This window comes from Danio aesculapii, chromosome 17 (genome assembly GCF_903798145.1).
Source record: "Danio aesculapii chromosome 17, fDanAes4.1, whole genome shotgun sequence".
NCBI lineage: Eukaryota > Metazoa > Chordata > Actinopteri > Cypriniformes > Danionidae > Danio > Danio aesculapii.
The window spans coordinates 21197421-21224601 of record NC_079451.1 but is presented as its reverse complement, the minus strand read 5'-3'; the positions used below and the strand labels follow the sequence as shown (position 1 = coordinate 21224601).

General features: G+C 35.4%; 1 protein-coding gene across 4 annotated transcripts in view; it reads right to left on the bottom strand.

Moving 5' to 3' along the window:
• Positions 1 to 27181, bottom strand: part of bahd1 (bromo adjacent homology domain containing 1) — a 75252-nt gene that overhangs the window by 30115 nt on the left and 17956 nt on the right. The window contains exon 1 of one of the 4 annotated variants that reach the window (XM_056476945.1): positions 3389 to 3553. The exons of 2 other annotated variants lie outside the window; for them this stretch is intronic. The gene's annotated coding sequence lies outside the window, so the exon portion shown is untranslated. One more of the 4 variants, XM_056476944.1, reaches the window with a different exon arrangement.

The following is a 27181-nucleotide window of genomic DNA, read 5'->3' as shown; positions in this document are numbered from 1 at the left end:
TTTGTGTTCCCCACACGCTCAAATTCATTTGTTATGATTTTTTTTTAGCCTCAAGCAAGTCATCGTCACGGAGATACAGGATGGGGCAGGACACAGAGAATCTGCCTTTGTGGAAAAGTGCGTCCAGCAATGTCTACACTCTAAAAATAGCTCACTGAAAGTTCTAACAAGCAGGTATCGCGGTTGCGGCACAGTCAGCGATGAAACACCAGAAGCAGCAACAGATGACTGTAATGTCATTATGGATGAAAAGAAAGAAAGGAGATGCGAGTTGGCTGAGTATATGAGCTCAGGTCAGGATAATCTGATTTTCTGTCAGACAGAATCTGTGATTTATTTAACTTTTTCAGGTACAGAAGTTAGAATAATAGTTTGTTTAACAGTGGAAGTTGTTCCTTGATGTATTTAAATTTCATTCCCACAAACAAAAGATTGAAGGGATAGTTCACAAAAATTTATTCTGACATCATTTTCTCACCCATTACTTGTTTCAAACCTGTTTGACTTTCTTCTGTTAAACACACATGAAGATATTCTGAAGAAACCACTTCAATTCCAAGTAAATACTATGGAAGTCAATGGTTGCAGGTTGAGCATTCTACAAAACATCTTATTTTGCATTTAACAGAATAAAGAAGCTCAAAAAGCGTTTGGAACCACTATTTGGAACCAATATTTATTTTTTGGGTGGCCTATCCATTGAATAAGAAACATTTTTGACTTTTTGAAATGATTACTGTCGACTGGCTTTTATTAAACCATAAAGAAAGACATTTTTCTCGTACATAATTTATAGTCTACTATTATTTTTAGCAGAAATTATCATTATAATCAACATTTCAAGTATTACCATATTTTTTTCCCTAAATGTATGTAACAAGACTTAAATAATAATAAAACAAGTTTACCCATTTTGTGTCCCCCTACTTCTTAAACCAACGTTAAACTCTTTTGATTACGGTTATTAAAATATTCCCTATGTATGGTAAGTTTTATTATTTTAATGACTATTTTTCAACAGATTTGATGGAAGTTTGCAAAATGTAGGTAATTTTTTTTAAAGTTGAACATTAAAGGAGATTTTACATGGAAACTGTGGTTTATTGATGAACAAAATGCAGGTCAACAGCTACTGGTACTCTGAAAGTAAAAAAAAATTCTAAATAAAAACATACAAGCAAAACTACATGAGTAACTCCTGATCTCCTGATGCTACATTAAGATCTTGTGAAGCGAAACAATCCAAAAAACTAAACACTTACAACATGATTAACTTTAATCCACAGCCTCAGCAAACTGCGCTAAGCATTTTTTACGAGTGTGTTGCATAATGATGTATACATAAGCGCAAACTCACACATGATGCAGTGTTTACAACAGTGAGGAAGGACGCTTGTGCTGTATTGCTCATTATAACAGTCCTTGCTTTTGATTATCCTTGATGTTGCAGTAAAACAGTAAAAAAACTGTGTCAGTTTTATTTTCTTGCATGGGTCATAAGACCTCAATCATCAGGAGCCACAGAATTTGTTTGGCCAGTATATGGTTAAGTTTTTTACTTTTAGAGTACCAGCAGCCATTGGCTGGCATTCTAGGTATAACCAAGGACAACGGTTTCTGCTAATAAAAAAATCTCTAAGCTGAAGAGAAAGTCATCTATATTGTGTGGTCACACACTCTCAGAAATAAATGTACGCGAGCTGTACACTGAAATTGGTACCTCAGAAGTATATATTAGTACCTAAAAATTTTCAGAGTAACACTTTTGTACATTTTAAGTACTAATATGTACCCTTGAGATATTAATATGGACCTTTAAGGTACAAATTTGTACCTTTTGAAAAGGTACAACCCCAGTGGCAGCCAGCATACCTTTATTTCTGAGAGTGCAGGGTGAATAAACGTACAGCAATCTTTGAATTCTTGTGTGAATGATCCATTTAACACTGTGCACAAAGCCATGCATTAACAAAATTACATCTTGCATTTTTTAAATTTCACGAATCAACATTAACCTGATTGAAAAAAAAACACATAAAAGAAAAACTAAGCTTTTAAAATCTATTCTACTTGCTTTACAGCAATTACAACAATTCAATCTCACAGTGTGTGTTCACCAATGTCAAAAGCTTTAAATAAACGTCCGAAGGACCACTAAAAACTAAATCAACAGTCTGTAATTCTACGAATGTCACAAGTTATTGATCTGGACGGATGTGGGGCTCATAAAATAATAGACTAACTGCTGGTCACGTCCAATTGACTGACACAACACAAACTCTCCAGTCAAAGGTAGCTGGACGATGAATTGTTGGCACTATGCTGTGGAAAATTAGAGGTTCCCTTTCTAGTTTCAGGAGTGGGTGAAGGGAAATGGACCGCTGCCCATAATTTACCAGCATTCCGGGTGTTTTTTTTTTTTCGGGTTGAGGTATCAACCCATGACTTTCTGGCAAATAACCGGATAGCCATCTGGCATGTCGGGTAAAACAAAAACGTTAAAGAGAAAAACGCGCATAGTCTGCGTTTTAATATGTGCTTTAAACGTGATATCTGACGCGTGAAGACCAAAGTTGTTGTTGTTCCCTTCGTGTAATCTGAAATTCAGCCACTGGCTGTACGCGAAAAGATGTTGCATTTCCTCCTACACTGCAGATATGGAGAAAGGGAAGGTGTGGATAGAAACCAGAAAGAAGGAAACATCTCAGTGAAATGTACAGCGCGATTAAAGTAATCCTGGATAAAGGCGGCGAGCGCGTGCTGGAGGTGTATGATGATGAGAGGAGCTCTCGCGGCTCATAGGGCGTATCACACACACATAACACACATACACACACTAAAAAACAACGCTGTTCGTCTCTCATCCCACGGTTTCATCCACCGCATACCTCATAACTGCGAAACCTAACCAACACGGCCAACTCGAACCCGAGCTATCACCGCCAGTGCTGAAATCGACACTAAACGGCCAACCGTGAGAATCAAACGCCGAAGCGGAAAGCGCTCGATCGGTCCCTGGCGAAATTTCCGAGCTCCGCGGCGGTATCCTGAGCACGACGGAAGAACAGTTTCTCAAGAAGAACTCAAAAAAGCGTCTCTCGAACCGAATTCACAGCGAAAAACGATCGCGGATCATGTCATGTTTCGGTCTGTTTCCCCAGCGGAGAGCGAGCGCGAGAGAAAAGCGCATAACCAAGATAAAACAGATTAGTAATCCTTCATTTACCTCGTCATCCACTCACTCCGCCGTATTCCCGATCAAATAATCACATTCCGCGAGCGACGAGGGTCCTCTTGTCGGGCTATTACAATAATATCGATGTTCAACAGTGAAATGAAACGAGGGGAGCACACACAGCTGACAAGACACGTTTAATCGGTGACCTACTTCCGAAGTAGCGTGCAGCTCCAGATAATATTCATGCGCTGCATTCGTGAAAGCCGCCGCTGCGCTGGGACGAGCTCTCGTTAGCATCACTCAGGTAGTAGAGTGATGAAAAATACCCTCAACAAACAAAATCCAAAAAAAATGAGGAGGTTTAGTCCCCACCGCTCCGGAAAACTCTCTGTTGGTCAGTGCTTGATCTCGTGCAGCGAGCAAGTGCCTTGGATCAACAGCTATTACATAATGGACTGCCTTGGACTATCTCATCATCAGCAATAGCCTACTCAGAAACTAGATAATGGAATAATTTCCAAAGGGGAAAAAGTTCGACCGAGGTTATCAGAGCTGTCTAGGCTCGATTTATCGTTTAAATGATTATATCTGCTCAGGTGTAGAAATACTAAGCAAATACTGAAGCTTTTGCTCCAACAATCCTTCCAGGAACAAGTCCTAGTTTCTTAAGTCAAATCTAATTCAGACAGGCTGGTTTTTGACCTTTCTCATTACAGAATGCTTGTCAAGCTTAGCTTCTTGCCCTTTTTAATGTACAATGTGTGTGAAACCTCAGGCTAATATAAACACATTCATAAATTGCACTGCAATAGATGTGCCACCATGTAATCCTATTTTAGGGTTTAAAAACTGAATAATAATTCAGTGTAAATATAAATGCTACAGAGAAATCGAAAAGAATCCTCAATGATATTTTTTGGGCAGGAAAACACACCCAAATAAGTCTATTATATTTGTATATAATGGTTAATAGACGGTTATATGCATTCAATTCAAGAAAATGTTGTTCACAAATAATAATAATAATAATAATAATAATAATAATAATAATAATAATAATAATAAAACAATATAGACCATTTTGAGGGATGTAAACAAAAACAATGGTCACAACGTATTTCCTGTTTTACATTTTTAATTTCTATATAGCTTCTTAGAATCCAAAAAGAGCCCCATATTGATAAATAATGTTATGATAGCTGTTTTAACATTAAGTTATGATTGAATTGTCTTTTTTTTTTACAGTTATGAAATAGTTTGACATGACCACATTGAAATGGTCTATAGAGAGAATATTTTCTGATATCATTCTGCCAGAACATAATCCATCATATACATTTTTCACAATCTATTTTGTTCTAGTGCATTATTTGACAGCTACAAATTGATTTCATTTTGAGAAAATTATGCTGCTACAATGTTTTTTTTAACAACAACAATAATAAAAAACACAGTCTGTTCAATAAAGTTACACTTTTACTTGAAACATACTGTTGCAAACTTACAGTAACTTAAACAGTATTGTAGTTTTCTGCCAGAATATTGCATATTATCTATATTGTTTAACTTTTTTTGTTTTCCTTCAGAGGTTTATTAAAAGCAAACACACTAACAAAACTGTTTTATACACATTACATTCCTGTGTCTATGAAAAAGCACTGTAAATGTTTAACTTTTTTGTGTTGTTTTTTATTCTTAGCTGATTTACTGCATTGCACTGTGTTGTTAGGATTGAAGGAAATTTCTGTAGGGGGAGAGCAGGGACGAAAGTACCATTTTTCATAAAAACCAAAGTTTAACAGATAATGTTATTAGCAAAAACATATTTTTGCTGTGGTTACTAACTCACAAGAGGTGGTCTATCAAAATCAGGTGTTATTTTGTATCAATGTAGAACAAGTCTAATTGGGTATAAGCAGAAGGATTTTAAATTTGCAGTAACCTGGGTCAAGCGCTTTCGGTGAACTGTACACTGTTACAAAATCGGTACGATTAAGGTCCGTTTTCTGAAAAAAAAGTCTACAATCTCCACTGCCTGATTAATATACAATATAAAAGTGGGTCTGGGGTTGTACAAGAAGCACTACGTTAAATTACATTTTCCTGCACCATATCTTTAAAATATGGACATTTATTTTACCACAGTATTTTCAATGGTGTTTCTGCACTCGTACTAAGCTTGAACAAATAAATGAATGCTGAAGTCTATTTAACTGGTTATATTTTATTTCATTACAATATCGATGCTGTAAAAAAATATATATATATAAAATTAAAAAAATATATAAAATTGAAAAAGTCACATTAATCGTTCACCAGAAGTATGGGACAAATACCCTATATAACTTCATTTAAACAAAAGTTGCACATTCTTACTTTTAACTCCATCAGCAGGGATGAAAGTACACACGGGTGGGTGAAAAGTAACACCAATATTTGCTAGATTTACTAGCTTAATCTTGTTTATTTTAAATATATCTGACTGTGACCTTGTTAGTGTTAATTGCAAACATATGTTGTCCTTTATTTTTCAAAAATATTAAACTGGACTTTCATTTTAAATTTCAGCTCCATCAAATGTTTCAAAAGCAACCCAACATTGCAAAATGTTGAAATTTTAGAATATTTTTTATTACTGTTGGCAGAATGAATTAATTTTATAAAACATCTGAAGTGAACCACTGCAAACTCTAATGTGAAAGTGAAAAATAAGGCTTCTCTATTATCAGTGTTACTTTCATCACCACAGGGACTCTTGTCATTTAAACCTGATTTACTTTTAAACTAAAAAACTCAGAGATTGCAGATGTAAGGATGTGATCTTGTACTAAAAAACCTGTAGATTGCTCATTATTATGAGGCATGAAAAGAGAAAAAAAAGAACCGCTACAATAAATTAACTTTTTGTACATAAAAACTGAAATTCGAAGCCAACCACAGGACACAGTCCCGTAATCAGGTGATATTTGGCAGCTCCATCAAGGACTGCATGCTTTAATGTGCTGCCTACGTATAAAGCAAATGCTGACAGAGCTCAGAGAAAACTACTTGGTTACTTTGTCCCACGTTACTTTCGTCCTGCTCTCCCTTACACTTAACAGAAAAAGTACTGGTAATGTACTTCTAGATCATTAACCATTATCTGTAGATTTAGATTTCGAACAGTGTTCCTATGAACTGAAGGAGAAATGTTCAACTGAGGCATGGTTCATGCAATGATGATTTGGTGTGCATTTGCTTTGTCTAGAAAGAATCATCATTTAAGAGATCAATCATTTAACTGGTAGCGAGACTATAGATGAATAAAATAAAATTGAGATTGTATGAAGGCCACGCTGTAAACCACTGGGAAAGCATCAAGGCTTACAGCGGCAGCCAAACTCTAAACTATTTTAGATAACTGAAACAAAAGGATGACAACGTTTATGCTTGAAAATAAAATCACCTACTGTATGTCTGTGGTGACGAAAGGGCATCTGAGAAAAATGTCCAATAATAAACACCCACATATTCTAAATACACTTACACAGTGTTCAAATAACACATGACGCAACAAGATTCCAGCAACTAGCAATTTGTCTGTCTGCACCAAAACATTTAAAGTCTGTCTGAACCGGAAGCTGCGGCCATTTTTTTTGTTTTGTTGTTTTTCTTTTTCATATTGTGACGCAATTCCTAGAGAAACGGAATATTAATTGAGAAAACGGGGGACATGGCTTGTTTTTTTTCTACTGTGAGCTGAATGGATGTAGTAAAGTAGGCATTTTATCCAAAAAGATGGGGAAAAGAGTTTTGGGAGACAATTTAACAGACACCTCCCCCTCACCATTTCTGTTTGTTGTCATTGTGCTGTCAAAATTGACAGTCTGAGGGGCGTGGTTAAGTATGTTAACCACATGCAATACCTCAGACAGACATAATTTTGAAAATTTAACTGAAAACAAACAGGAGGTCCTTTTTAGATTTCAAGGAAAGATAACAAAGGAATTTTTTTCCTAATGACACGCACAGATGAATTGTTCACCACAAAACTAGCAACTTTAGTTTTGATATCATGTACACTGAAAGGTCTACGTGAACTGGAAGATGCTGAGACTTTTATTTCATTATATTGATGTACTTCCAAACTGAAATGAAATATTGAGTAGGGGCTGGGCTTTCTTTTGTGCAACATTCCATCACAGCAATTAGCAAATTTCAAGATAAGAGATGGTATTAATATGCAGTTGCTATGGAATCTCTCAGGTTGACGTCAACACAAGGACCTCCACTCTAAAAGTGGAACTAAATGACCAGATTTTTTTATTGATTTTTAATTTTATCATGATTTTCTCACGATTATTTAGAGGTAAATATTGTTATTCTCAAACATGTGGTAAAGGAACAATAATAATATCAGGCCAATGTATAGATCTACTGTTGATTAAAATGCTAAATCTTGTATAGACTTTGAATGGTGGACTTGAATAGACTTTAAATTTGTTATAGTCGTATATGTAGTAAAGTGATGACATCAGAATACAACAACTAGTCATAATTCTGAAGTTGAATTATTATGTTTAAGATGCTTGCAATCTGTCAATATAATTTTTTTAGTTGTAAAATGAGACATTTGTCATTATCAGATTCCCCTTTGCATTATATGCAACATTATGGCTAGAGTAGTTATACTGACACTGTTAAACATTTTTTTCCATGCACAACACTTTGTGTTCGCTATGAAAAAAAAACATATCAAATGCTTGTCGTAATCATAACTATAAAATGCGATATGATCATATAATGATGTGCACGCTTTTGGTTTCACTTTCACTGCCAAGTGTGCTCATGTCACGGCTGCTGTCACTCTAAGAAAAATAAAACATACATGCAAATCATACTTCCCACGCAACTCCCAAATGATCGCTCTGTGCAACAAACTGAACATTATTTACAACTTTATTACCTGTTAATGACAGACTATGCAGGTTCTAATAAAGTAGACATAATTAAGGCTGTGGTAAACAAATAGCTCACATGTCATTTCACGACTGCAAATACATCACTACAGGAAGACAGAAATGACATTTTTGGGTGAATTATACCTTATAAATACAGTATGTGACTCTTTCAACTCTATTTGGAAATGTCCACGTTGCTGAGCATGTATATAAAACAATGTGAAAACTTGTGTCCGTCTTTATGCTTCTCTCCTGTACCTGAAAATATAACTGGCTGAATCGTAGAGATGCTGGATTAGAATTATGTAATGGGTCGAATCGAGATCGCGATCATTTTTTGATTAATCGTGCAGCACTACAAACACTTTTTTTTTTTTCAGTGGATTAACTTGCACGGATTAATTATTCACCTTAAGAATAAAAATGTGAGCCAACAAAATAAACACTGTCAATTTAGATATCAAGTGGACTTTAAATACCAGCCACTGCACTCCCAATAAAATGGTAAATCTGCTTTTAACCTAATTAATACATATTAAAGGGGTGGTCCACTACAATATCATATTTTAAACTTTAGTTGATGTGTAATGTAGCTGTGTGAACATAAACAGCATCTCTGAATGCAGGACGCTCAAAGTTTAATGCAAAGGGAGACCTTGGTTTTTACAGCGTTAGCTTAGCGAAGCCTACAATGAACGAATTTTGGAGACTACAAAAAATTCCTTCCGGGCCAGTGAGATCACAAACGTACTTTTACCGCACACACACACCGCGCAGCTAAGGGGCGTGGCCAGAGGCACTGTAATGTTACAGCAGAGGGAGCTAAAATGTCGTCCAAACGCTGCTATTTCCACAGAGCTTCTTCTGTTTCTATTTTGGACTTCCAAATGACACGACACAAAGACAGAAGTGCTTACAGTTCAATATTAATTATGTTCCAGAGAATTATAAAATACATGGCAAGCATGATTTGACAAAACAGCTTCCAGAATCTCTTCCAGTTCATTGCTGGATTCGGTTAAAATCTCCTCAAAGAAGGAGCAGCTCCAACAAGCAGAAGCTGTAGCCTGTGAGTTTTTATTTGTTAAAGTTGATCATGACATGTACACTGTCTAGCCTTAACGGTATGTTGTAGCAAAGATGTAAACAACAGGAAATGCTGTTTGGCTGTTTAGCTACAAATTCATACTGCTGTAAACGCACACGCACTTCACCAGCGCATGCGTGTCTCTCTATAGGCAGCTTTTCAATGCGTTTTACATCTCAGATAATGAACTCGCAAAAGATATGTGAACGATTCATATTACTTACACATGCATATTCTGAATATATGTGAAAGACGTCATGTAACGCATTGAGTTAAAAAAAATACAGAAGTATTGCAGCAGAAAAATAAATCAAGGCTCACACAGGTCACATCCCACATCTTGTGCTTTATTCTCCTGTCAGTGTCACTGTAAGTTACAGAAAATAACTTAATCTGAGCATCAGAGAAAAAGAAAAATGAACATCGGTCCCGCTCACATGCATTTCTCGTATTACATGAGTCTACAGACAGTTCACACACGCATTCACACACAATAGTGATCTCTCTTAAAGGAGCTGCACCCCATTTTCACTCATTACAGACACTAATCAGATTTTATTTTAGAGAGCGGGCATGAGGTTGACTGACTGTTTACACAAAAAGCGTGTGCTTATACGGGCGTGACGTGGAGCCGATACGCGAATTGCAGCACATTATGACACATGACCAATCAGAGTCACTTGAGGGCGGGCCTTTCAGAGGAACCAGGAAATTTGTATGAGTACACACGTGACTACCGGGACATGTTAATACCCGCAGCTGTCAATCAATTCGGTGGGCGGGGGGACCGCACTCCTACGTAAAGTTGCGGTCGATCTGAAAACCGCTCCAATTGGTCCACCGTTTTTATGTTGCTAAATTGAAAAAAAAGGACTGGGTGTGTTTATATCACCCCAATATGACAGTCTATACACCATACATGCACATATGTCTGTCCAAACAGCTTGAAAAGTAGATTTTTCACCATAGGTGCCCTTTAAAATTACATTCTGGACCACCCCTTTAAACCTATTTAGCATTATTAATGAGTGACTGATGTTGTTGGTTTGCAATGAGTCACAGTTCTGACTTTCATTTTCAAACCATCTGCTAATGGCTAATGGTAATCTGCTAATGCATTCAGTAGCAATAAATGTCACTGGCACAAATGTAAAATGTCATGTAAACTTACATGGATAGCATTTAACACTGAATAAAACACATAATCTGTACCTGAGGTGATCATAGTCTTAGTAGTATATGCTGTTGTTCTGCTGCAAGGTCGTGAAAATTGAAATGGTTTCTAACAGAAATCTTGTGCATCGCTATCTCTGATGGTTAGGACAAAAACTAGTTTTAACATGGAAGAGATGGCATTTATCACGTTGCAGCACCACATCTTGTGTTAGGACACTGTGTTAAGTGAATAAAGCAACAGAGCTTGAGAGCTGTCTATAATGAGCATGTTCAATAACATGATAAAATCTCTACAGACATAACAGATAAAAACATCAAGGCTAATTTGAAAAATGTCAACAATACTCAAAAAGCTTAATAATTTCTGTGTATTTTATATCATTTTAAACCATGTAGGAAAAAATGAAAGAATTTTAATTCTTCGATCAAATAGACAAGCACTTGCAAAAACAAAAAACAGCTTGAGGCCAGATCTGCACACATACAATCAAACATTAACTAGGATATTATTATGAAAGATTCCTCCTCTGAGGCGTCAGCGTCTCAGATAAGAGAGTAAAGATGTTTAATGAACTGTCCCTAAAATGTTGATTATGCCGTTTTAATCAGGCTGTCATTAAAACACACACTGCATGTGTCAGGATGGCAAACACAACCTCAGCTCTGACATAAATCTCAGCAATAAAGTGGGTGGAAATATAAGACCCTTCTATCAAGCATCAGAGTCCATTAGTAAGCTTTAGAAAAGGAAACAACGATTTTCTGCTTTATGAACCGGTCATGATAAAAGCACCACAAATGTCTTTGCCATTTCAGATTTCCATCGAGAAAACGGCAACTAAAAACAAATGAACAGAGGTAAGGAATAACACCGCAAGCAAAGCTCCAGTTACACTGACACAACCTGGTATCATAAACCTCAAAGTAAAGCTGTTTTTCACGCAGATCGGCCTTCAGCGTGGCCTTCTCCTGAACGCGATTATCTCATGCTACTTGAAATGCGTTTTCATGCTGATTTAATGAGAAAACGAAACATTTGAAATGGGCTACTTAACTCACATAATTCAGCCTCATTGAACAGATGCTCACTGCCTTTGATAGATCAGATGGTAAAGCAGAGGACTGCGATTAAAGCTTGGTCGCCCATATGTCACTGATACCAACAGGAGAGAAATTCCTCCAAGGAGATCAATAAAGTTCTGCCTATTAGTATAGAAAATATATGAAAACCACTTTAAAACATTCATTTGTATAAAAAATAAATAAATAAATTTTGTAAAGTTTGTCAAATTTAACTCTCTGCAACTCTCACATGGTCGTCCACTGAAGCGAAGCAGGGCTGCGCCTGGTCAGTACCTGGAAAGGGAGACCACATGGGAAAGCTAGGTTGCTGCCGGATATGGTGATTGTGAGACCAGCAGGGTCCTGTGGTCTGTGTGGGTCCTAACGCACCAATATAATTAAGGGGACTCTATACTGCTCAGTGAGCGCTGTATTTTGGATGAGATGTTAAACCGAGGTCCTGACTCTCTGTGGTTGTTAAAAGTCCCAGGATGTCCCACGAAAAAGAGAAGGAGTTTAACCCTGGCATCCTGGCCAAATTTGCCCACTAGCCATCATGGACACCAAACCATCCCCATATCATAACTGGCTTCATCACTCTGTGTCCTCTCCACCAATCAGCTGGTGTGTGGTGTGCGATCTGGCGCAATATGGCTGCAGTCACCTCATCCAGGTGGATGCTGCACACTGGTGGTAAATGAGGAGATTCCTCCAATGTGTAAAGCGCTTTGTCCAGAAAAGCGCTCTATAAAATGTAAGGAATTATTATTATTATTATTATTATAAATTGGGTCTCAGTTGTGTATTCCTATGTAAAGTACAACCTCTTATGGAAAACCTCCTATACTCTTAAAAAAAAATTATAATCTGGATTCCAGCAACAGTTCCATGAAGAAACTTTTTCATCCAAAGAATTTTCCATTCCATTCTTTATAGTCAACAAAGGTTCTTAAGATATGTAAAATGTTAATACTCACTGCAAAACACACCTTGTAATCTTCTTTTTTTTTGCAGCAAGCTTTTGAGTGTAATTCACAACATGCGCACTATTGGTCAAATGTTTTTGAAAATCTTCTATGTCTTCTGCTCATTATGCCTGCAATTATTTGATACAATGCACAACAGAAACAGTAAAATAATATTATAAAAATTAAAAGATATATTATAAAAAGTCTGAAAATATTATATAAAAAGTATATTTATTATTTAAAATAACTGTTTGCTATTTAAATAAGTTTTAAAATGTAATTTATTCCTGTGATTTCAACGCTGATTGTGTTATGTTTTAGCAAGAAATCATCCTAAAATTCTGATTTGCTGCTAAAACATTCATCATCATCATCATCATCATCATCATCATTATTATTGCTATTATTAAAAACAGCTAAGTGGAAAATATTTAATTATTATTGTCTCATCATGTTTGGTCAATTTAGAGCATATTTGCAAAATAAAAGTATTCATTTCTATAATTTCTTTACAAAACAAATGATAAAGATAAAGCTTTTGAGTATAATCTTACAAAATCTTTTATTTTAAATAAATGCTTATCGTTGGCTTTTTTCATCAAAGAATTCTGAAAAAACACAACTGATCATGAATAATAATAATAATAATAATAATAATAATAATAATAATAATAATATTCAGAAAGGCTAAAATTCAGCTTTGAAATCCCAGTATTTGGAGTATTCTAAATGAGATGAGTCATTTGCATAAAACACACCCAAACCATCTCCACCCCAGAGCTTGCCACAAAGCCTTTACTTTTACAGCCTTTAGTCAAACATGCCACTCTCAAAACGTGCTCTCAAACAATTTGTATAGTCTCATTTGTACATTTTACTTCACTCATCACCATGCCCTTTGTTTTATAGGTGGGGTTTAGGGCTACGTCTCCTTTTAAAACTTGTATGAATTCTGACAACATGAAAAATAATTACATTCCTTCATGTGATTGGGCTGATTTAAACACAAAAGGCTTGACGCTCTTGATTCCCAGATGTTTTTGCATTTATTTATGCTTTCAAATAGCATTATTCAACCATTACTTGACATTAGTATTTTGAAATGCTAAATTTACTTATTGTACAACTGAACTTCTTCCTGTGGTTTTATAAATTATTTTTTTTCATTCTTTTCATCATTACAAATGGCTTTGGTCAGTCATAATTTTGCAATGATGCACAAATGTGTGTGTGTGTATTCATGCTTGCCAATATTTAAGTTCTGTTTATTCATCAGCACATCTGCCTACACTTAAATAAATGGTGTAGATCTGACTTTGAAACTATTTCCACACCGAAATTGCTAGTAAATTGAATGAGTAATTGCAAAGTAATAGACACATTTAACTAAAGGTGACTTATTGAAGTGGGAAATCAGATATCTTGATCCTTTATTCAGACAAACTAATGTGATGTTGGTGTAGATATTCTTAAGCGTATTAAGCGTGATAATCCAAGGAAACATGTTTACTGTGAAATGCTCAGGAAAATCGCTGCTAATTAAATAAAAGAACCAATGAAATATTAATAACTGATTACATTTCAGTCAAGCTTTTTTTTCTCTGTAAAACCCAATCTGCAATAAGCTGTAGTTTGCCTTTTTTGACAAATCACTTTGTTTCGTGTTCATCTCTGGTCTAATAAAACAATGTCCTCATATTTTAGTGATTTAATTAAAGTCATTAAGCGCAAATGTTGTGTAAATCGGACATCACTGTTGTACTCCAATAATCTTTAATAACCTCACAACTAAAGTCATTTTACAATTAAACTAATTTAAATCAACACTGTACACCCCGTTTTGCTAGTTTAATTTACACTTTAGTTTGGGATCAACTCCAGCTATTAACAACTTGCTTATTAGCAGATAATTACTAGAATATTGGCTGTTTATTAGGTAAAAGAATTTACAAAAATGACAGTTTTCACCCTCAGGTCATCTAAGAAGTGACTTTTCTTCTTCAGTAGAACATGAAAGATTATTTTAAACTGAGTCTGTGTTCCTTGTAGATTTAATGAGTCATTGGTTTGTTTTTAAGAGATGAAAAAATAAACGCATTCAAACAAGTTCAAATAAACAGCCAAGGCTCAACACTGATGTATTGTGAAAGGAAAGATCATTTGAAATTGAACATTTACAATATTATTAATAGTTCCTACAGTTCATTACAGATGACCAACCAACAAAACCATTTTCTTTGCTCTCTATATCCACCAGGGAATGCCCACCCTGAGGCCTCTAGAGATTGTGCAGTGCCACTTAATCAGGTCCACAACCTGTGAAGAGATGCCAACCATCCGAGGACTTTGAGGACAACACATGCACTTAATACAGAAATACACTCCATTGAACATCTACACATAGACATTAGGGATGTTCCGATATGCTCTTTCCTTTTCCAATAGCGATACCTGAGCTCAGGATATCGGCCGATACGGCGTACTGAACTGATCCCAGAGTGTGTATCTGTAGAAACAGTTGTGTACTGTATAACCCTGTATAAATTGCCAGAATTAATTGACGGTGTGCAGAGTTATCCATAAATAAAACAAGAACAAATACAAATAGTGAACTACAGTATTTTTATTATCTGATATTTATATTATCAGACATTCAACAGCAATATTATTTACAGTACTTTTTAAGTTCAGCCACAAACACTGTAAACTAAAAAAAAAAATCTATTCAAGCATTAGAGTATATAACTGTATCAAAATCTGTTAAAAAAAGTCAAGAAATATAGAAAAAGATCAAAACATAACCTTTTGGAAACGTAAAACTCAGAATAAATAAAAATAAATAAAAAATATACTGTGTTACCTAGGGATGTAACGATTCACAGTGAGCCAGTTGACAATCTATTTAAATATATAATGATTCAAACCAGCAGAAATGTTGAACGAATCGAGATACATTTTTTGAACAGAGGGGGCGCTGTGTTTACAGGCGCAAACTTGCTTTAGAGGTGAGGCAGCAGAATAAAATGACAGCGGTGAAGTGCGCCAGACTGCATGTAGACGTTTACTTACACTGACAGGAAAAGGAATATGATGCACATAAACCACCAGCACAATGAAAAACTACGGTCACAGACGTCTATGCGCAAAAAACTATTAATAAGTCAAACCATGCGGAACAGATGATTTGCAGCTCCGCTTGCTCTGACAAGTGATACGGAGATCACGCGGTGCATCAGTGTTTCAGCATAGATATGCTGAAATTTCTTTTTAAAAAAAGTAAAATCCCAGCACAGTCACAGTTTTAGTTTTGATTTAGTTTGTTTATATTAATGAGTCTTCTTTAGTTTATATTATTCTTTTTTTGGAATAAGTTTTTTTTTAAATAGCAATTTAGTTATGGAAGAAAATATATCATTTTGCAAAAAATGTGCAGCATTTAAGAAAAAAATGTTCACCTTAAATTAGTTTCAAATAATTTTGCTAAAAAAATCATGACTAAATCGTATCATTAGATAAGTATTGTGAATCATATTGAATAGTCAAGTCAGGAGAATCGTTACATCCCTAGTGTTACCCTCTTTTTCAAGAAAAAGAAGAACTGATTTCGTGTTTGCAGTGTTAAGCAAGGCTAGCGGGCATATGTCTCATTTGAAAAGATGGTATCCGATTGGTCTATGGATCCAAATACTCGCCAATACCGATACCAGAATTTTTGCAGTATTGGTGAGCATTTCCGATACTACTATCGATATCGAATGTTCAAAGATCATATAATCTTTTGTAAAGCCGCTATGAAACTATTATTATTGTGAAATGCACTACACAAATAAACTTGAATTGAATTAGCAAGTGAGGCAATAGGGATAAACGAGTAAAATTAAAAATGCCCCAACTATTGTAAAAGCCTACATCTGGGCACATTTCCCTTTGTTTGGACAGTCTTTCACTGACACTGAATGTACAGTAGAACACAAGATCCCCTGTGTAATGCTAAGGGCACACTGTAAAAAATCTCTCTCCCACTCGCTGAGCAGCAGAACACAATGCTGAACATGTTGATGCATTCAAGAAGCGTTTTTTTATTGAGCAGGTACATATAACGGTTCAGATCATATATCTGACTGTGTGATTTTAACAGCTTTGTTTATTTTGATCATCCGAGTCATTCATGTATCAAATATGATTTAGTAGGCTTTATGGTTAACGGGTAAACACTTTCTGTTTCTCTTACTGTTTCCTTTATTGGTTTTTGAGGTAATAAAGAACTAAGATGAGCAAATATATGTATATTTTCACAGCAAAATAACACAAGAAATGGCACAAATTAAGAAAGGTGTCCACAAAATCAGTAATTTTAGGCCTAAAAATGTTTCCTCAAAATCCAGGACGGATTGGTTAAGCATTGAGCAGACAAAAAAAAAAAACCCACATTTTAACAAGTACAGCCTGAGCCTGTTGACTGTATTTGACTGCTGTTTGATAAGTGGGAAAGGAATAAAATAGCCAAGAAAAATAGCCTAACCATAACAATAGGCAAAACACATGAAGCAACATAATAAAAAAGCATGGTATAGAAAAAAAATTACTTTTTATAAATGTAACCGGATTAAGAACATATTGGGCCCTGGAGCTATAGCAAATCCAAGGGCCCCCTTATATTATTTTACCTCACAAAAGTATATATATATATATATATATATATATATATATATATATATATATATATTTAGTTGTTATTGACATTATTAATCAAAATTTAATCATTTATATTATTATCTAATTTTCCACCATTTAATTTATATTTGATTATTATATATTTTTTCTATTTTATTAAAATAGGCCTGCAAGTGTACCAAATTATTAATAATGACATAATATGAACTTTACAGTTCAAATAGGCTGCAAAAAATCTGCAAAAACAAAACAAATAAAAAAAACATGTGCAATACTTTATAATGAATAGTGCTTTATAATGAATACTTTAAATAGGGCTTTACCTTTAAATACTTTCTTTACAACTTTAGCTGACCATTAATTCCTAATGATATAATATCTTTCAAATTCATGCTTCTAATATCCAAAATAGCCTATAGTGGTCTTCTGAGTTGCAAAAGGCTAGCATCGTTATTTTATTTATATATTTTTGCATCAGATATATTGTCTAATGAAACTCAGCGCCAATATTTTATTGCTCCATATTATTACTGACGTTTTCATAAAAGAGGCAGAGTAAACATTCATTTAAAAAAAGTTTGCTTTCTAACGTTAGACTTACTGTGAAGCATAACCGAGTGTATTTACTTGAGATAGATACTACACAACGATGGACACTTTGATAACTGCTTGTGTAGGCCATTTGATTTGTTCGTGCACTGTCTTTGTTATATTGTGTGATGAAAGGATTTTGTGAGCATGCGCCGGTTTGAGTCCGAGACAGCGCTTCAGTTACGAGTCCATTTAGCATGATTCTGCCTATCCCAGCTTCTGTTACTACATGTACAAGTGTATCAATGATGAAGACTGTTTAAATTTAAGATTTTGTTCCAGATGAGCTTGGTTAGCCTACCTTTGACTGGACGGTTCTCGCAGTAGTGCTGAAATAAGGGACTGTCCTGGGAAAATTGGGACATCTGATCAACCTTATGGGTGACTAAAACAGGGCTATTCAATATTCTGATTGGGCTTCAGCCACTCTGAGACCCAGTTTAGCACCGGCGTTACTCCTTTTGAACAGCAGCGAACCGAAAGGAATGATTCACATTATCAACGAGAGAAAGCATAGCAAAGAAGCATTTCCTGCATCATAACACAAATTAATTCTTCAGCCAATCAAAGGCCCCCTTTTCCGTGGGCCCTGGGGCTTCAGCCCCACCTAGCCTTTACGTTAATCCGGCCCTGAATGTAATGTAGAATTTAAAATAAAAATGTCCTGATATTCCATCAGTGGTGGTCAATAATGATGTAAATGTAATGCAATAGTTTTTTCATGTATTTGTACTATCCTGAAGTATTTCTATTTAGGGAGACTTTGTACTTTACTATACTCCTAAGTCAAATAATGTTCCCTTTTATCTTTATGAGTGAATAAAATCATAATTGGTCTTACATGAGGAAAGCCACAAATCAGGTTACAGCGTGCACTCCGTTTTGGATTGTTCTGGTGGTCACTTTGTGGTGTCTACTTAGCATGAATATCAGTGTCAGTCTGTAAAGGACAAGAGCGCAAGCATAAGCTAAACAACTGTGATCTCCGACCTTAGGTGGCACTGCATCAAGAATCATCCTTCATCTATAAGCGATAACACCACATGGGTTCAGGTACCACAATACGTAGTTACATCCACAAATGTCATTTAAAACTGTACTGTGCTAAAAAGAAAGCCATATGTTAACAGTGTCCAGAAGTGCTGTCGACTTCTCTGGGCTCGGAGGCAACTGGATTAATGCACAAACACTAACAAGCACATCCAAGCATTACTAAATTGATATAGCATTTTACAGGAGAATGACTGAAACTGAATTTTGTACACACTGTGTGTTGTTGTGACTGGCAAGTGTATTTCTTCTGATACAAAACTAGTTGCTGTAAATCGGTAAATCAGATTTGGCCAGTATTTATGCACATTTATATACAATATAGTAAAAGAATACTCATGTGAACCCATGTTTAAAGGGCACCTATAGTGAAAAATCTACTTTTCAAGCTGTTTGGACAGAAATGTGTGTAAGTATAGTGTATAAACTGTCATATTGGGCTGATATAAACACACCCAGTCCTTTCTTTTCAAATTTAACAACATAAAAACAGTGGACCAATTGGATCGGTTTTAAGATCGACCGCAACTTTACGTAGGATTGCGGTCCCCCCGCCCACCAATATTGATTGACAGCTGTGCGCATTAACATGTCCGGTAGTCTTGTGTATAATCATATCATCAAGAGAGGACGAGCGCAAAGCAGCCGGGAATAAAAAGGTGTGTTCAGTTCTCTAGGATCATCAATCATCATCAAACGTGATCAAGAGTGAGTTTCACAAGTTTAAAATGTTTTAAAACAGAGCACGTGTGTAATGAATTACAGCGATTCACTTCAGATGCACTTAATCAGCACAGCCGCGTGTCAGAACTATTATAAAGGAAGACGCTTCAATCGCGGTTTGTGGACATTAAATCAGGTTTATTTTGTACATTAATATAAGAGATATCCATACAGCAGTGGATATTACCAGTGTCATGTCACATGCGTGCAAAACGAGTGCAAAGCTTAACGCGCTGTCTCTCTCTCTCTCTCTCTCTCTCTCTCTCTCTCTCTCTCTCTCTCTCTCTCTCTCTCTCTATGTGTTTGTGTCCTTGCTGTGTGTGTGTGTGAACTTTGTAATGACATTGTGTGTGACTCATTGTTGCAACTGCACAAAAAAAATGCATCAAATACTGATTGTTAAAGTTCTTACTGTAGTATTTCTCACACACGTTACGTGAGATCTGCTTCCTGAGGCAGCCGAGGGCGGCGATTGCTGACAGGCACGTGGGAACGGTGGGCGGGGAGGACTAGTCTTAAAGGGCCAGTACAAAAAAAAAAACAGAAAAACCTTTTTTCCAGCTATAATATAGACACTTCAAACAGCTATAATAAATAATCTGATAGGTGTTTTGAGCTGAAACTTTACAGACACATTCTGGGGACACAAAAAATTTATATTAAATATGAAAAAAGGGGTAACCTATGTGCCCTTTAATAAAATTATTACATTTAGACTTGCAACAAGGTTACAAATAAACCGCAAAACTCAAACTCAAACAAAACTCACTTAAATCAAGTTATTCACGTTTTTATTCAAAGCATTGCCATATTGTTGGTTACGTGACTGAAATGATAACAGATAGTATAGCCATAATGTATCATAGTTATTTGGATACTTAAGTACATTTGATGGCAAATACTTTTGCACTTTTACTTAAACCAAAGTGTAATAGGAAAACTTTTACTAAAGTTATACTTTACCTAATGTATCTCTAACTTCAGTACTTGTCCACAACTGTATTACATGAGTTTCAATGTCTGGAATAGACATTTTAAAATTCTTTGGTAATCCAGAAATTCCATGACCGATGGGAACCCTGCTTTAAATCCACAACAACTTGGACAATCACAAGTAAAATCCATTTGGCAAAAACAGCAATCCATACTCTTGCATCAGAGTTTGCACTAGCACATATGTCATCAAGCAACCGGACACTCACACTTACTACACTTGTGTGCATGCAAAACACTGTTTGCCCAGGGTGTGTTCATTTTATTACAATAATGTTCATTTTATTGCACAGAACGATCACTTTGTTTCATAATATCTCAATGTATCATCAGGAGGATTGATTTCACTCATTTATAAACCCAAAAAACGGGTGACAATTGGCTTGCATTATACAGGGTTCCTATACAATTTTACTACAAAAATTGTATGACTTTCCAAGACTTACATTTTCATGACAAAATGTTTCATGTAATGTCTACATACACATGGTAATAATAAGAAAAACAATGACGTTCAATGATGATATTATAGCATATCATAGAACACGCAACAATCTATTTTGTTTTTATATTGATTTTGATAATGCTTACACAGCACTAACAATGTGAGAGCAAGTTTTTGGCCATAGAGCAAAAAAAGAAGTAAAGACAACTAACCTATATTTAAGTTAGGGCTGCACAATATATCGTTTCAGCATCGGTATCACAATGTGTGCATCCGCAATAGTCACATCGCAGGATACGCAATGTTGGGATTATAGTTTAGTTTAATCAAAATGGAGTAAAAGTTTATCATCTGCCTGCATTTTTGAAGAGATGGTTCAACCAAATATTACTTAATATCATTACACCCTTCACTCGTCTCAAACATTTATGAGGTTTTTTTTAAGTGAACACAAAAATAATATAATTTTATAACTCCTATAGTATTGAAACAGTGTTAAGTATTAAGTGTGAGTAAATAGTGAGTACATTTTAATCTTTGAGTAAACTGTCCCTTTAAGGCCTGTGACTGTGTAAACATTTCAATATATTAAATGTTAAAACATCCGGCCACAAGAAATCTTTTGTACCTTTAATAAAGTTAGTTTAATACATAATACACAATGAAGACTACGCAGTGTTGATTATTCAATATCTGTACCTGAAAAGTGAATACCTGAAAACTATAATTCACTTTCATCTTTACTATATTTTATTCATCTATGCTTGTAAATTATTTGTTATATATTATTCGAAGGGCAGAGTGGTGGCGCAGTAGGTAGTGCTGTCGCCTCACAGCAAGAAGGTCACTTGGCATTTCTATGTGGAGTTTGCATGTTCTCCCTGTGTTCGCGTGGGTTTCCTCCAGGTGCTCCGGTTTCCCCCACAGTCCAAAGACATGCGGTACAGGTGAATTGGGTAGGCTAAATTGTCCGTATGTGTGTGAATGAGTGTGTGTGTGTGGATGTTTCCCAGAGATGGGTTGCGGCTGCAAGGGCAACCGCTGCGTAAAAACGCACTGGATAAGTTGGCGGTTCATTCCGCTGTGGCGACCCTAGATTAATAAAGGGACTAAGCCGACAAGAAAATGAATGAATGAATATATTATTCGAGATTCACTCCCCTACAAAATACCCCAACCAATCCAAATAAACCTGTTAAATCAATATATATCAAGGAATTACAAAATATCATAATGTCAGATTTTTCCAATATTGCGCAGCCCTAATTAAAGTATACAGATATTTGTTAAACTAATTTCCATGACTTTGTGGGTTTTTCCAAAACTTTTCCAGGCCTTGAAAATGCCATGTCAAAATTCCATGATTTTCCAGGTTTTGCATGACCATATGAATCCTGATTATATGAATCACTAAAAACCACACATTCAGCAAATAATCTTCTTTAATATTTTACTTTAAAAAAAGGCACCTACAACTTCAGTGGCCTGAAGGTGAACAAATCAAATGTAAATGTTTATTTTTGGGCGAACGATCCCTTTAACACCTTATTCTACATGACCATACATCAGATACCTTAATCCTAACAACACCTTACTACTATTAATAAGCAGAAAATTGGATGTTTATCTAAAAAGTCACTACATTAAAAGTGTGAATTAATCCCTAAACTAAATTGCAACCAAATTTACACCTCATCCGTGCCCAAAAGCTCGAAAGAACTCGCAAATGAAGCTTTATCAGCTCAGGTGGCCATCAGCACACTGGTACCATTCAGTTCATTTGCACACTGTCATTTGAAAAGCATAGAGAATTCACAGCGAAGAGGCTGAAAAGCGTTAATGTTAACCCACAGCGTCATCACACCAAGACTGAAGCGCCACAGTCTGATACTGACACTGACACATTGTCCAAGAGTTCACTGTCCACTGCGCGACCTTCTGCCAGTTTAGCGACTCACAGTAATCACTTTACTCCATTTCAGTGCACTAACGTAAAGCTTTCCCAGCAATTGCCTTCTACAATTGCTTCTCTCTAAAAAAAAAAATAAAATAAATCTCCCCCATCAATCCAAGGTTTGCAAGTAATCGCTATATTAAAGGCGAAACTGAACTGTCATGAACTGTTAAACACAGACAGCATTGCTCATTCCAGGACAAAGGCAAACTTTTATATTTGTACTACAATGATTTGATGCCAGAATTATAGTCTTGCTTTTGTTTTTGAAGATAAACCAGATAAAAACATCACGCAATTAAATGCTCATCAAAATTCAAGAGGTTTCCAGGTTCGCTATTAGAGATTGACCAAAACAGCCCCAATTCTGCAACTAAAAGCAATTATCGTAGAGAAAAGGCCACTTTCAGATTAATTGATTAACCCCAAAAAAGGCAAAGTGAAAGCATTATTTTCAGTCTTTGCTACCAGGGTATACGGTTGTAATCAGCCAACTGACTGATGACTAAAGCTTTTTACGTAGACATTTCTTTTTTGCTTTGTTTTCGTTGTAGCTAATTACAATCATCACTGTTCATTACTGCAGATTTTAAAATGATGTTTAATCAACAAAGCAAAAGAACAACAGAGTATCTTCCAAACGCAGGTGGGACTGAATATGTGTTTACATTTTGAAAAACCTGAGATTTCCATTTGCTTTAATGCTCTGTGTTCTATATATAAGGTATAATAGCTGGCCATTAGGGACCATACAGATAAAAAAAAATACTCTTCGGAAAAACAAAATGTCCTCCAACCCTCTTTAGGGCATCGTCATTTATAAATGCCTCTAAGAAAATTCTATTTTTAAAAACATTAATGACATTTAACCAATGAAATAAAATCTTAGTAATGCCACATGACATCTCCTTTGGCTAACAAATCTAAAAGATAGTTGCCATTTGCTTTACATAATTGGAAAACAGGAACTAAATGAGACATCAGCACACATTAGGTGACATGCTCTCACTATAAAATCTATAAAAATCTTGACCAAAAATATATTGTATATTTTAGAATGTTTTCTAAAGATTTGTGTAATTTTTTATCCACATTTTAGAAAAACAATAACTCCAAAACACAAAAATCTGTGTGTCAGGTAAAAATGACAAAGTCCTTTTAGACATACATATTTCCTGTGTAGCTGTCAAGGTTGTTCAGTACTATGAGGCAGTGTAGGAGTTTTTATGTCTGTGTTCTTGGTTGATTTTAGTAAATTTTAGTTAGTTAGTTACACTACGGGTTTTGAAACAAACTTTTATTGTTAAAATACTGTGTGTGTGTGTGTGTGTGTGTGTGTGCGTGTGTGTGTGTGTGTGTGTGTGTGTATATACACGTGTTTTTGTGACATATCAGGACACAAATCTGTATAATGACATAGGTATGACACGGGTATTACAAAAAGGAGGTGAAACATGAGGACATTGGTGACATCCTCATTTCTCAAAAAGCTTATAAATCCCACAGGATGAGTTTAATCAGAGAGTAAAGATGTACACAGTCTCCTGTGATGGTTGAGGTTAGGGGTAGGGTGGGGTGAGGGCAATACAATATATGGTTTAGACAGTATAAAATGAATGGAAACCTATGTAATGTACCCACTTTTCACAAAAACAAACGTGTGTGTGTGTGTGTGTGTGTGTGTGTGTGTTTCTCAGTAGTGGACTGCAGCTGGAAGGACATAGGCTGCGTGAAACATACGCTGGAATAGTTGGCAGTTCACTCTGCTGTGGCGACCTCTGAAATGGAGACTAAGCAAAAGGAAAATGAATAAATGTTGCACTTACGTTTTTGAAAAAAAACAACAACTTTACATCACTTTTTTTCGTGAAAAGACATTGTTACACTACTATGTTTGAAAAAAGACACTGTTACACTGTGACTACTAAAAATATAGACACACCACTGATTTTGAAAACTATATGGTTTAAATACGGTTTCAAATTCTAAAACATTGCTGAACAACTGTTTCTGAAACACTAAGACATGTTTGCATTATTTTCCACAGAGTTTAAATGCATTTGAATCTGTCTCGAGTTCCAGGAAATTTTACATAAGTTCTAAAACAAATTTAGTGCTTTATGAAGAAATTGAATATAAATTTAGTTTTTGACATGTTTCTGAAACACAAGACATTGACTGACTTCTTTCTAGACAGAAAAATGTGTTCAAACGTGTGAAGTTTCAGACAAGTTTCCAAAAAATTATTTACCCTAATGGGACAAAGTCAGTTATAAATGACGGCAAAAGGTCAGAGGTCAAAGAGGTCAAAGGTCAGATGTACAAAACAAATTATGTAAAATGATTTTAGCCTTAAATTTTTTTAGATGTGATTTCACAATTAGTCTCATAGAGGGCTAATGGCCAAGCATTTATCTTTTTTTTTATGAACATCCTGTTAGTATGACATCTGCATATAACAATCAGCAAACTGAACAAAAGGAAAAAAGTTTCACTACTGTATATAGAGACTTGATGTAACATCCAATAACAAAATCAAGCCTTCTTATTAATATATAATAACACTGGAGGACAGAAATGAGTAAAGATGAAGAAGGGTCCTAATAAAGGCAATGTCATCAAGCTCTCAAATTCCCCCTTCATTACCGATGTGAAAAATGTAAGCAGGTTTTAATATCAGCCGCTTTTATGATTTGGCTTTCCAAATTAACGACATCTTCTGTAACTAATTTTGCTAATATTATAGCCTTCTGACAATACTGTGTGAAATATGCTTGTAATTTTTTACTGCAAAAATCTCAATTATAATTGTAATACATTTATGTTCCAATTATATATAACTGTACAGTAAAATAAGGTCAGATTTAAGGGTTTTGCAAGTAAACACACACACTATTTGATTTAAACTACGTTAAGTATTCCATCCAAAAATGTAAATGGTCATTACTTACTGACCCTCATGTTATAATAAAAACCATTTATCTTTAGACCACAAATGAAAATTTTTCTAATAAAATGAGAGATTTCAACCATAACTCTTTAAAGATCCAAAAACATACCCTCAGATTGAGCAGTTTAATGCAATTCTTCTAAAGAGACACAATCACTAGAGAAGATGAATGGCTTTGATTAGACTATTCACATATAAAGAGCGTTTAACAAAAGTTTACAGCATTTCAATTTGGTCACAAAAACTCAAGCATGCGTGCATATTGCTTGAGAAAAATTTAATTCATCCTGTGTGTCACATTATCATGTTTAAGCTTCACTAACAACCAGTCTGGTTAGTTCAAGCTTTTTATAGTCTGGTTAAGCTTTTTTTTATGTTCATGAAGTCTGTAAAGGTTATTACGTTTAATGAAAATGAATGAAAAAACGAAAACTAGAATTGAAAAAACGTTAACTGAAATAAAAATAAAGAGTTTTTAAAAAAACTAGAACTAACTGATTGTGTACGCATTGTGTACATACAAAACTAACTGAAACTAACTAAAATGATAGCAAACGCGCCCTTAATTTTTGTCTTTGTAAATGTATTTAATACATACTGTAAGCCGTTTAGAAGTAAATCTATTTATTTTGCACTGCCAAGTGTTTGACCCGTACAGCACCTCAAGGGTCTGTAATCCTGATGCCATAGACCAGATCAAGCCAGTTCTCCTCCAGTCACTCCTCACTGTTGCACCCACGACAAGAACATGACAGCAGCACAGTGACAACATTAAATACGACCTGAGCAGACACTTAAAAGTATTAATCTAACACATTTGTGACCAATAATGTGTTTTATTTCTGTATACTGTAAGTGAATTCAATCACGAACAAATCGTTCTTTTTAACCGGATCTTCTAAGTGAACCGGTTGAACTAATTCACCAAATCGAACTGAATCCTTTGAAATGATTCGCCTCTCCAGTAACGTTAAGCACTTCTCCACAAATAGCTTTTTTATTTGTGCGACTGTTCTTCGGACATTTTGCATGCCTGAAGAACAGTCAAAAATGACCAAATTATCACTTTGGTTGAACTAAACCTTTAAAATATGGCCAATTTCTACAATCACATTAAGTTCATTTGATGTAAAACAGTTTTCATGTTTAACACAAACTGTTATGCACATTTTTCAATAGCCTGAAAAGATTCGTAGACCTTTGAACACATCTAAAGACAGTGTAAAGAGTTTCGGGATGTACTCGGCATGTTAATTTGTTTGCTGGTGTTAGTTCAGACTCTCAGATGACAGTCTGTTGCCACTGAACTGACAGAACGCAGGAAGTCAAACTCTTGTTAGTTGTTAAGGAGTCTGTCTTCAAAGGCATGAAAGACGCAGGGCAAAGTGCC